The 13,077-nt window shown below is 33.1% G+C and overlaps 1 pseudogene; it reads right to left on the reverse strand.

The window, feature by feature from the left end:
- Positions 1–1,417: 1,417 nt before the first annotated feature.
- Positions 1,418–12,509, reverse strand: LOC124371995 (annotated as a pseudogene).
- Between the last annotated feature and the right edge of the window lie 568 nt (positions 12,510–13,077).

Raw genomic sequence — 13,077 nt, forward strand, 5'->3', positions numbered from 1 at the left:
TTTCATAACGAGCAATAAGGATTTAAAGTGATACATTATTGCATTATTTAAATAATAAAAAAATTAAAATGTAGTCTTATTATTAACAATATAATCTTACAAGTAAAGGCAATGTTTTTATTTCACCCTCAAAATTCTATGATTTCTATGATTTTACTGCTTTGGAACAAATAATTTTGTAATCTGTATCATTACATTTAATGCATTGATTACCACACATCGATAAGTAAATAAACCAAATAACAGATGAAATGAGACAGTATTTTGTGATGAGAAAATCTGAGTGTAAAATTCTTGATGAAAGAGAATGGGAAGACAAAGTATGATGAAAACCTATATACAAAGTAAATGTAACCAACTACTGGAAACAATGATGGCGGTGATAATGATTTTATGTTTTCAAATTTTTATTTTATTATATAACTGTTTAGAAGTACCGTATAAAATGAAAATAACAGACGAATTAAAACAATTGAACTATGTGGTACCAATTTGTACTAATAATTCTTTTTGTACTCAAGAAGTTCTAAACTAACTACAGATGTGTAAAGTGCAAAATTTACTACTGTTAAATACATTTATTGGTATTTGTTTTTTGCAAGTAAAAACCCTGCTTTGGAAGTTTCACTTTATCAAACTACATACATACCATCAAAATAACTATTTCCCAAAATTTAATATAAACAAGAATTATTCTAAAGTAATAAAGGTGCCCTAGTAAATGCCAAGGTTTTCTTAATGAAATTCTTATTTTAAAAAGCTCTTGTAACTCTTAAATAAAATGCTACATAGAAAACCTTTCGTGTATACCATAGGCCATAGAGAAATGTAATAATAGCCTGACAACTATATTGAAAAGAGAAACAATATCACAGCAACTGATTACTATTTTGTATACCTCACAAATGCAATGATTCACTGTTTTGTATTATTTAGAGTATTTTTAAATATATGTTCATTGCTATTTTGGGTTCATGTATAAGCGATGTTTGTTGTCATTTTATGACAAATAAATTTTAAGCTTTTTCAGTTGTATAACTAATGTAGTTTATTTCTAGACACGGCAAAAGCTGTTTCCAGTCCACATTCGATCTAGAGGAAAGTTTTCACCATTTTTACAACAGAGAATACAGTTAAACCCTGAAAAACATAATTATAAAATAAAGTAGAAGAAAGCTCTGTTCACTTCTAGACATTGCCGTTAAATCTCAAAATCAATACTTTATCAGCTTACAGTATTTTGTAGGGTCTCAAAATGTTTACAGTAAGTCGGTTACTTATTTCAAATGGACTGAATCCGCTACGAGTAATGGAATATCAACCTATAATGGCTGCTTTACATACTTACTTACAAACATACAATTTCTCCCAAAAATCAACCTGACCTGACAATGAAAGAGAGTATTACTGTAGGTCACTAAGTAACGCCACCATCAACTGAGCCAGGGCATGATGTAGTTTGTCGATGACCGAGAGGTTTGCGGTGCCAGTTGCTGTGGGTGACTCCTGCCACAGAGTATAATGTCAGTTTCCCCTCATCGTCCAGGGTCCTCAGGCCGAACAGGTCCTGCTTGTAGATGTCCCGGTCCCTCATGTCCTCCACAGTATCTGTGTCATTGTCAGCGTAGAAGCCGAACTGACTGAAGAACACAAGAAATAATATTAAATTAAATCTTTACCGAGCAGGGATCACTTCTGGCTGGTTTATACCTTCCAGATGAACCTACCACTGGGCACAGCAAAAGACCGATGTGTCACTTAAATCTGGGCAACCTTATGGATGTCCAGGAGCGGCACATCACTAAATCGCAAATGTTGAGATTCTGAGGTGCAAGGGTGGTAGATAGGTCTAGTCTACTGTGGGAGATGACTGATTTGGAGTTTGGTGGGGGTTTTTCTCTATTTATCAGAGGTTCTTGCTAGCCTCAACAAAGGTGTGAAACCCCCCTGCCTGCTTTGACTGGAGAGGCTGGTTCAGAAACTGGCCTCCCTTCTTCTGGGGGGACATGTCTTTGCTATTAGTGCAGTAATTCTTCCTCATGGATCTCATAACAGAAGGCGGGGCCCCTACCCCCAACCTTACCCATCCTGAAATATCCTATCACTCTGAAAGCAGCACTAAGGTTCTTATAGGACTAAGTGCAATTTATAAGCTTTAGAGAACAAAAAAAATTAAATCTTTAATATGGAACATGATTTGGAGGACCTTTATCAAATATCCGAACCGTATATCAAACATATTCATTTCCTTCCATATAACAACACAGGAAATTCATCCTTATTTTGAATTAATTTTGTTGGTTTCCAGTAAGTGTACCTGTCTACACATATTAAGTTAGCTCCAGTTCACCTTCCTCTTGGTGTAGCACCTGAAACCATGTGCTGTCACAGACTTGACCCACCATAGCTACGTTATGTGTAGAAAACTCGTGTTGCTCTACCGTGCTTAGAGATTGTGTCTAAAACATCATGGTGCACTCAATTACGAACCCGATGAGACAATGAGAATACCTTTTCACTTACACTATATTTTGTAGTCTAGGCATCTGTGATGTCCCAAACAATGTAATTGAGTTCATATTGACCTTTTGGTCATTGACTTTTTTTTTTATCTCTTCAGACGAAACATGGACTAGATTCCAGGACTCAAGTCTGTAACAGCACATGGTTTTCAGGTGCGCTACACCAAGATGAAGGTGAACTGGAGCTAAACTGGAGCCTGTCTCAGTGACATGAACAGGGAGCAAAAGAAAATAAATGAAAGAATAGGATATCATACATTTGCCATCGTTATACTTACAAAAAATTCAACACTAAGCTTCTAGGATTGAAATTAATCTCTTCTGCAGGTATAAAATACCCTGTTACAATAGTCAAGATGATTCCATTGCAAGCAAGTTCTAAAATTTGTTTCAGGAATATCTAGAACCTCATTCAGCTTTTTTGAGTTCTCTAAAGTCAATTTAAATCAAATCGTATATATGAAATAAACACGTGTTTTTAGTGACCGAACACAGAGAATCTGGATATTGGAAGGTCCACCTTCTATTTTTCTGAGAACGTTAAGGGATGCTGTTGGCACAAAGAAACTCAGTCCTGAACAGTAAATTCCATATCATTTGAAATGACGTAACATTTGCTATGACGTGATGAGGTACCTATTTTTAAATTACAATGTAACGTAAATTGTTTTTGTGTTGAATGAATTGAATTGATCTGAACTGAGGAATTTCGATAGTTGCATTGAAAAAAGTACTGTACCCATAGAAAACTGTGTTTGCTACTATCAGTACCTGGACTGCCACGGTGCGATCACGCCATCGTCCCGGTCCCCACCCTGATTCAAGACCATCCGTCTCAGCTTGGTGATGCCTCGCTTGTAGTCCTCATCTCTGTAGCCCTCAACTTCGTTGTTGATGTACGGCAGAAACTGGCTGTACTTGTAGTACAGTTCCTGGTGGAACGGGTCATTCCAATAGTTCCCCACTGATATAAAACTGTCCCCATGTGCGAATAGAACAGCTCATACGCCTCCCTCAGCGCCTGGTTAGGGTAGAAGATGTGGAGGAATTTCGCTGTAATTGAGCGTTTCAAATGAACAATGGTTTATTTTTATTTCAAAATATTAATTGTATTAGTTATTACTTTATAAATGCAAGGGTCACTTTGACAGTTATTTTGAGATACAGTACTGGCAGTCAGTGTATAACTACGATAATCTTATCTGATTGTCTTTACCTGACCAGCAATTTGACTTAATCAGTATACTTGTGTCCTCTGCTGAGAAAGATCAATTTCGTGAAGTCATGGAGTTATCAAGAGTGCATTTACGGGCTATGATTTTGAATGTCCCAAAATTGCTTCACATTCTAAAACAATATCCTGTGTAACTGCTCTCTCAGGTACTCAAACTTTCGAACGTGATGTGATTCACTTCAAAACAATGAACATTCGGGAACGCAACATTCTGCCTGACTAATCTAGCTTGACTTTTTAAAAGTCAGGAAAATTGTTTCTTGATGGGTACCTCACAAATTGACAGATGAGCAAAAGCTAAGCGTGTGATAACCAGCCAGCAAACTCTTCAACTGCTTAATAATAATGGTGGTTATGGGATGATTTCTAAAATTAACATTGGTGATGAGACGAACATACATTTTTATGACATTCCAGCTCGAGGAGAGAGTCGTGAATGGGTGTTTAAAGAAGAGCCATCCACCACTATAATGAAGAAAGTAATTTTTTTTTTTTTTTTTTTTTTTTTTTTTTTTGGACTATATGGGACTGGTGAAGGCTATTAAGTTGGAGTAACAAAGGACTGCTACAGCAAGTAGATAAATTGAAAAATGTTTGCAAGAAGTTCTTCAACCACTTCTACATTAAAGGGTTAAATTTTACCACAGCAATTCCACATCTCATAATGCTGCTAAAACTTTGGAGTTTTTTAGCCGAAAATTGTATTAAAACAATGGAGCACTCCTCCTTATTCACCTGATCTTGCTATGTGCGCGACTTCTAGTTATTCTTCAAACTGAAGAAACATTAGCACAGTCGTCGCTTTTCTTTGGTACCAAAATGTATTGTGAATCATAAATATTTTGACTCCATTCCAAAAACTGAGGGATTGGGTGCTTTCAACAAGTGGAAAATCTGACAACAAAACTGCATTGGTGCTGGAGTGAATTACTTTCAACACACCTAATGTTTGATTAAGTCTAGCACCAAAACAATCTCAAAACTTTCAGAGTGACTTTCATATATCTCATCTGTAATCATTTATGTCAAGATACAGTTTCAGCAGGATAGTAAGGAAAAAAAATGTTGGGATTTTTCCCTCTTAACCATGGAATAGGTACAGCCACCATAACATTGTAATATTGGGCACTACCAGTCATGTTACTTTCGAAGAAAAATAGGCCTATAGTTTGTAAATTAAGTTTTAGGTTTACCTAATTTAAAAGTATTTCTATTTTCAAAATTGAAATAAAATATGTCTCAAATATCAACAGAATATAAACACATTTTGATACTTTGAGGTTTTCAACAAATACACGAGTGTTTTGATAGGATTATAGGAATTGATAAGATACACCACGTCAGCTACAGTGGCACTGAAGCTCGGATAAAAAAAACAACTTTAAATTAGGTATGTGGTGTAAATAGAGAAACATCAATTTATTTCCTTAATTGGCCGAGAGATTTGACAATTTCCAGCCACGCAAAAAGGTTTTATAACTATGCAATACTGAGGACTACGCGTAGAGGTCTTTCGAGGTGAATGAGTGGGGACATTAAGAGTGGCCCAGAGAGCTGAGGGAAAGGACATGGTCATAAATCTTGAACCTGACATAGAGAAACCTTTAACCACTCATATTGGCTCAGAAAGCTGAGAGGGCAACATGCATAGGTTTGAATACAAGTGCAAAGCGTTAAGCTTACACTACTACATGTGTCAGTACTTTTTTCCATTTAGAAATTCATTTTACACTGTATGCATACTCATCTTCCAAGAGTATATTTGAGAACACTCACTTCCATACTCTCCAGCCTGGGGCGAACTCAGGGAGATGAAGTTTTGTACATTGTGATACGGGAACTTCTCCAGTATCCCCCGAGCTATCAGTCCTCCTTGGGAGTAACCTAAGGCACAAATAAACATGGTAGTCAGCAGGGAGACTTTTGGTTCAAATAAAAACACAACTTCTGTTTTGTTACAAAACAATATGGACAAGCAATCAAGTTACATCACAGGTGATCAACTTATTTCAAAATATAAAATTTGAGATGCAAAATTAAACAAAACTTTTTAGGACCGACTCTTAAAATAGGAATATTAACGAAATAGGAATATCAATGTGATGAAAATACTTACACAATAGGAATATTAACACTATGTGTGATAAGAATATTAATGTTAAAGGAATATTAATTTGAAAAGAATATTAACGTGATAGAAATATTAATGTGATGGGAATATTATTGTGATAGAAATATTAACAGGATAGGAATATTTACATAATGGGAATAACACTATAGGAATATTATCAAAATAGAAATATTAATGGAATAGGAATATTGACATGATGGGAATATTAACATAGCGGGAATATTAATATAATGGGAATATTAACATGATCGAAATATTAATCTGATGGGAATATTATCACAATATAAATATTAATTGGCTAGGAATATTAATGTGATGGGAATATACACATGATGGGATTATTAACATAATGGGAATATTAACGTGATAGAAATATTAATGCGATGGAATATTATCACGATATAAATATTAATGGTATAAGAATGTTAAAAACACAAGGCAAAAGGCGACATGAATAATTGTTGTTGATAAATTGTAAATAAGATGCAGAAGTAGACATTATTGGAATGAGATTTACATTTAAATGGAGTTGTAACTAGTACAACATACATTTTGATTATTAGCAATTCATTAATATTGTTTTGAGTTGCTTAGATTGATTTTATATAGAAAGTAAAAAATAATGAAGAACTTACCAGATTAAAATTACTTACCAATAAGATGAATTCCATCAGGATTTATAGCACAAATCTGCATAATTTCATCGCCTATATATTTAACCTGCCGCCATAGAGGTTCCAAGCTGTACAGTCCACCATACTGGTTTGTTATATACACTTCTGTTCCTGGATGTATCTAAAAAAGAGGGCAGAAGTTTAACATTGTTATCACCTACTATGGTTTAATTAACAAATAAGAGTCTGACTAAAATTGTTATAATGACCACAATTGTATTAGCTAACTCAATGCCCTTATTGTATGCCACAATTGTAGTAAGTATAGTAAGGACCATTATGGCTTGAGTAACGTTTTACTGAAAAAAATAATAGATTGTATTTTGAATCCTTTGACAAGGCTAATCAATTTATGTTTGGCCCAAGGAATTTTCCCAGATTGTTTAAAAATAAGCAAGGTCATTCCTATATTTAAGAAAGGTAAAAAAGATGACTTGAATAATTATAGGCCTATAACGGTAGTTCCTGTCTTTTCTAAGGTCTTAGAGTTAATCATAGGCAAACAATTAATGTTTTATTTTGAATTGAATAGGCTAATATGTAACAATCAGTTTGGCTATAGAAATGGGTTATCTACCACACATGCCCTTATAAAGCTAGTTGAGGGTATACATGATTGTTTTGAGGGTAAGGACCTTGCTGCGGTCACGTTCTGTGACCTCAGCAAGGCCTTTGATTGTGTTTCACACGATCTTATAGTTTCTAAGCTTGAGTATTTTAGGGTAAAGGGTGTGGCTCTTCAAATCTTTCAATCCTACCTTGAGAACAGAGTACAATATGTACAAGACAGTAATGAATCCTCATGTCTCTTGCCTGTCACGTGCGGTGTTCCGCAGGGATCTGTTTTGGGTCCCTTTATTATTTATTATTATGGTTTAACGACCTCAGTAGTAATATTCCTGCGGAGATTATTCTCTATGCAGATGACACTACTGTCTTAAATAGGCATGATAGTGAAAGTCTGGCATTAGAAAATGCTAAATATAATCAAACCCTCATTGAGAATTGGTTGGCTGCTAACGAACTAGTGTTAAACAAGGAAAAAAACCAAAACTGTACTTTTTTCTCTTAAAGAAAAAAATATGAACTTAGATAGTCCAATGTTCTTGGGATTAACTTTAGACCCAACCCTTAATTGGCACCAACACATATCTGTCCTCAAAAGTAGGCTTAGTAAAAGCATTTACGCTTTAAAAAGGTTAAGTGGTGAGTTGGAAAGGGAAGGCCTAAGGCAGGCCTATTTTGGTTTATTTCATGCCCATATGTCTTATGGTTTAATAGTATGGGGTGGTGCTCCCAAGTCAGAAGATATATTTGTTGCACAAAAAAAAAAGCTATAAGAGTAATTACTGGTTCCCATAGATTAGCCCATTGTAAACAATTATTTATTGAATTAAGAATATTGACTTTACATTCCCTATACATATTTCAGTGTCTCATGTACTTGAGAGCTAATTTAGACAAGGTACATACAAGAAGCTCCATTCATTCCCACAATACTAGATCTGCAAATTTAATTAATTTACCACAAAATAGGCTATTAAAAAGTGAAAGAAATCCCATAGTTTATATCAAGCCGATTAATGAATAAGTTACCCGACCCAGTCAAGAATTTAGAAAATGATAAATTTAAAATCTGTATCATATATTTTTTATTAAAAAAATCCGTTTTTATAAAGTGGAAGAATTTCTTTCTGAGAGTTGGTCCGAATTGGATTTTAGCCTGACCTGACGCTTTCAAAGAATCTTTTGTCACTTTGTGCTAAACAAATATATGTTTAAGTAAAATAATATCTATTTATTGTAATGTCCAATGTGTTGTTTATTATAATGTTTAAGTTAGGCCTGTTGTAATTTATAAAATGCTATTTTGATTAAAATATTTACTAGTATTGTAATACTATATTTGCTGTTATTTATATTATAGGGCCTACTGTAGTCTTAAAATAGTCCATTGGCTTAGGTTTATATTTATGTAAACAATGGCTTGTGTGTAGAAATATTAATCTCATAGTTACATGACTTGCCTATGTATTCTATGGAATATCTTGTGGTGAATAAAGATTCTATTCTATTCTATTCTATTCTATTCTATTCAGAGATAATGGGAAGTTCTTGGACTACACAGGTCTCAACAGCTCTATATTCTCAATCTAGAAATTGGACTTATACTGTGTGAAACGATGTTGACTATCAACATTTTGGCTAAACAGGACTGTTGATTCTATACCTAACTCAGTATAAGCTGGAACTGCAACAATGGAAAAATGGACTGACAGTTTTGCACAGTTAGCAGGTAAAATATGATCATATTTCAAAATAAAAAAATTATTTCTTTAAAACCGATATACAGTACAGCATATAATAACGTTATTTCTCTACATATAAAACTACAAAAAAGTTTAGAATACTCATTAGGATTTTTGCAAGCCAGGCTGATTCACTTCTAGCTTGTTTAATGCCTACCAGTAGTATCTAAAACTGCTTAAACTTACAGCAAAAACTTATGTGTAACTTAACACCCGATGAATGTCCAGAAGCAGCATATCGCAAACCACAAATTTTGAGATATTTGGATAAAAATGGCAATTTTCAACTACCACAGACATAATCAGAAAGATCTAATGTGTTAAGATAATATCTCAAAGGTTTTAAGTTTAATAGGTTACATATTAATTTTAAATACCAATTCTTGCTGCTCCTGAACTGATTGGGAGAAAAAAATCCATGACATTTAAGATTTTACAAGCCATTTGGCTTCATTTATGAGGGTTGTCCAGACAGCAAGCAGGCTTAGAGCCGCTTGAGATAAAAAGATTTCAATGCTCAGTATACATTAAGCTGTGGTAGATGACGGTCTGTTTATCTCATACCTTTCTCATTGTGACTAGTTAAGATATGCACTGCAATTGAAAATGCCACAACTTCTGATGTGCATTCAGTACAGTAATTAGTTTTTATTGGCAAAAAACTAAAAACCAATTGAAAGCCACTCACGATCACTGAATTTTCAGAATACTTCCTCCAAAATTCCTGAAGTTTAGTTAGTAAAATTGTTCAGAAGAAGCTTGGCTTCCACAAATTTTGTGCCAGGTGGGTTCCAAAAATCTTTGCAAAGGTTCGCTGCATTGCTGAATTTCCTTGAAGACTTCAATAAACGTACTATTGAAAATCTTGACCGAATCATTAACTGTTGATGAAACATGGATTAAGCATGTTACTTATGAGACAAAAAAGCAGTCTATTGAAGGGGGACACACACACTCTCCTAAAAGGCAAGAAAATGTCTCTAAACTCTGCCAGCCAGAAATATCATGGCAACTATATTGTGGAAAATAAGGGTGTGATTCTGGTAAATTTTCTAAAGTTTCTTCAAGACAATGCATCTCCACACACAGTCAATCGTTCGTGACTAGTCTTGGATGATAGATGTTCAAGCATCCTTCATACAGCCCAGATCTAGTGCCAAGTGACTACCATCTCTTTTCAACAATGAAGAACTAGCTCGCAATGCAGGGTAAAAAATTAATGCCCAGTAGATATTCCCCATATCTAGATATATAGATGTAAAGGAAAATTATGGATATTGACTACATATGAATAAAACCAGACTTTTTATAATAATAATTAATACCTAAAGGGATATTGTCATATTCCAACATGCTATACGTGTCAACCGAAGTGCTTCAAATAGATGAAATAATTAAACTGACAACTACATATGTAACGGCTGCATTATAATAAGCAGCCACCACAGCAATTGAATCAACTAACCAAATATCGATTATAAATATATAAGCTATTGAATACAAAAACATTCCAATCACGGTATAGTTATTGTAAAATTTTTGAAATGTAGGCTATCAAATAACAATATTATGTTTTAAAATTAATAAACCAAACAAAGTAAAATCATTTGAGTAATGGTCATGCAAGTAAAATGACGATAACCATGCATTATTTGTATCTTAATCTGTCATTTATCTTCAAAATAGTAAAAGTAAGTCAGTTATACCACTCTGTATATTATATTTGATAAATACACATTTAGATAGTTTTTGGGTGGAGTACAATAAGTGGACCCGGTTTTTTTATATTGAAATTATCAAACGATATTTAAAAATTTTACCAATCATAATTAATTTGGACAATAACTAAATCATCTCCACCAACTGTACACACATTTAGATATTCCAAACATAATTTGTTCTATAAGTAACTTCATTTATTAAGTAGGCTAATAAAGGATAGTTAACATAATAAAACTATATAAAATAACACTCAAAAAATTATTGACGCTGTTATGTTTGGTTTCAAGATGGTTCTGTTGTTACGTTTTCTTCATTATTTAAATTTAATTTTTTCTACTACATGCCTTAATTTTATCGTTTGATTAATGACTATGGCCCCCTTATTATTTATGGCATATAATTGTTTAAACTATTTCTATTACTTTGAAACGTGTGACTTTAATTTAATATTTTAGATAAGTTTATATCGATCGATAGTTCTATTATTCTATATATAACGTATCAATGATTGTAGTAAGCGATATAAAACCCGGGTCAGCTGCTTATCATACTCTGTCCTAGTTTTTAATTAATTAATATTTTTTTAGCTATAAAACATGCTCAACTACAATATAATAATTTTAAATACCTATAACAAAGTTTAACATTTTGATTTATTTATTACATCATCAGAAATATCATGAATTATCATAGTGGCCACTTATATTGTAGCTAATGTTAGTTTATAACGGGCAGGGTACGATAAGCGGACCCGATTTTTTATATCGAAATTGGCAAACGATATTACTTAATCATAACCATCGATATAATCAATTGATACTGGTTGATCATTTTGAACAATTAACTTTAATAATCTGTATCAATAGCTGTAAACACTTTCAAACACGTAAGGTAATATTTCAATTTTACATAAGTAACATTTGATTATTAAAATAGGCAGTAAATTTTAGAAAACTACATTGCTTTGAAATATTATAAGACATGTTTTTTGTGACTTTAACATGTTGGAATCGTACCGAAAAATCCATTATGAGACATTTGTGGGAAAGAAACAACTGTAACTGTGAGAGGAGTGAATTTATATAGTCGTCTTCAGTTTTCCTAATTTTGGTTATAATAATTTGTTTGATCACTGTAAATATTAAATTCATATTATAATTTAAAACATATGATTGTTATTAGTGACTATAGATTGATTGTCTAGGATTTGAGATACGAATATTATGGGTATCGATGATTACATTCTTCGATATAAAAAACCGGGTCCGCTTATCGTACCCTACCCGTTATAACTAGACAGTCAGCAGATATTTACCGCCTATTTAATATAATCAAAAACTAAACTTACTTCTCTTATACGATCTGCTAAATCAGTTATAGTTGTGTAGTTTGTTAAAATACCATGCACTAACACAACAGGTTTGTAATGTTTTTGCTTAAGTGAATAAATTACACAATTAGAAAAAATCAACCCAAATAACAATAATGCTAACAAACTAAAATATGAAGCATTTTTTAAATGAAAACTTATTTTTTCTGGAGTATTTGTTGCACTAAAACCCATCTTTCCTCTTGCAATAGCACTTTCTACAAAACTTCACATAAGAGCAGCATGATTACTAGAATGCTACACGTATCAACTGGCTTAACAACTACACTTCCGTCTATTCTTTATTAAATTAAGCCTACTTAGTACAACATGACAATGACATTGTAAGGTAAACAAAAACATAACCTAACAACGTTTCCAAAACATTGGATGGGTATTTTGTATAAAATGTAAGTATATTAACTGTATTGACACATTTACTTTAATTACTGGTATGAAAATCACAACAGTATCTTAATATTTAGAACAATTACAAAAGATTTGCTTATTTTAAAAGCCTTAAAAATATCCATAAAAACTCATATTTAAAAAAATGAATTAGACTCAGCTGTTTATTAGACCATTCAAATATTTGTGATATTGCGATGGTCATGTCAATGTCAGCTGGCTAGCTCTCCTCCACGAACTTTATAGACAAATCAGGATTGCAAGAAAGGGAGATCTTTGGATCTGAATGTTTTTTTTATACTAAAGAGAAAAAATACTAAAGACAGCATTGTATAATACTTTATTCCACTACATAAAATGATATTATACTTTCAAAAGTTGAGAGATTAACAGTGATTTTGGTACTTTGGGATTATACCGACCACACCAGTATGAAGAACACAAAAATAGAAATTTATAGAAAACAAACATGATAGAACGAAAAAACAACTCTTCAATTACAAAATTACAAACTTACAAGCATTTCCAGGTATTGTGATCGGTATTGTTGTCGCTGTTATCTTATCTTTCTCGAGAATCCTGATTACGGCAGGCCGCGCGGCATCACGTGATTTGCACGGTACATCATTGCCTTTCCATTACAATTCAATTTATATTTCTGATTAGCCCCTCTAGAATTTGATATTTTACTGATAGGTACTATCTCGA

The sequence above is a fragment of the Homalodisca vitripennis genome, unplaced genomic scaffold, assembly GCF_021130785.1.
Source record: "Homalodisca vitripennis isolate AUS2020 unplaced genomic scaffold, UT_GWSS_2.1 ScUCBcl_2354;HRSCAF=7027, whole genome shotgun sequence".
NCBI classification, from domain to species: domain Eukaryota; kingdom Metazoa; phylum Arthropoda; class Insecta; order Hemiptera; family Cicadellidae; genus Homalodisca; species Homalodisca vitripennis.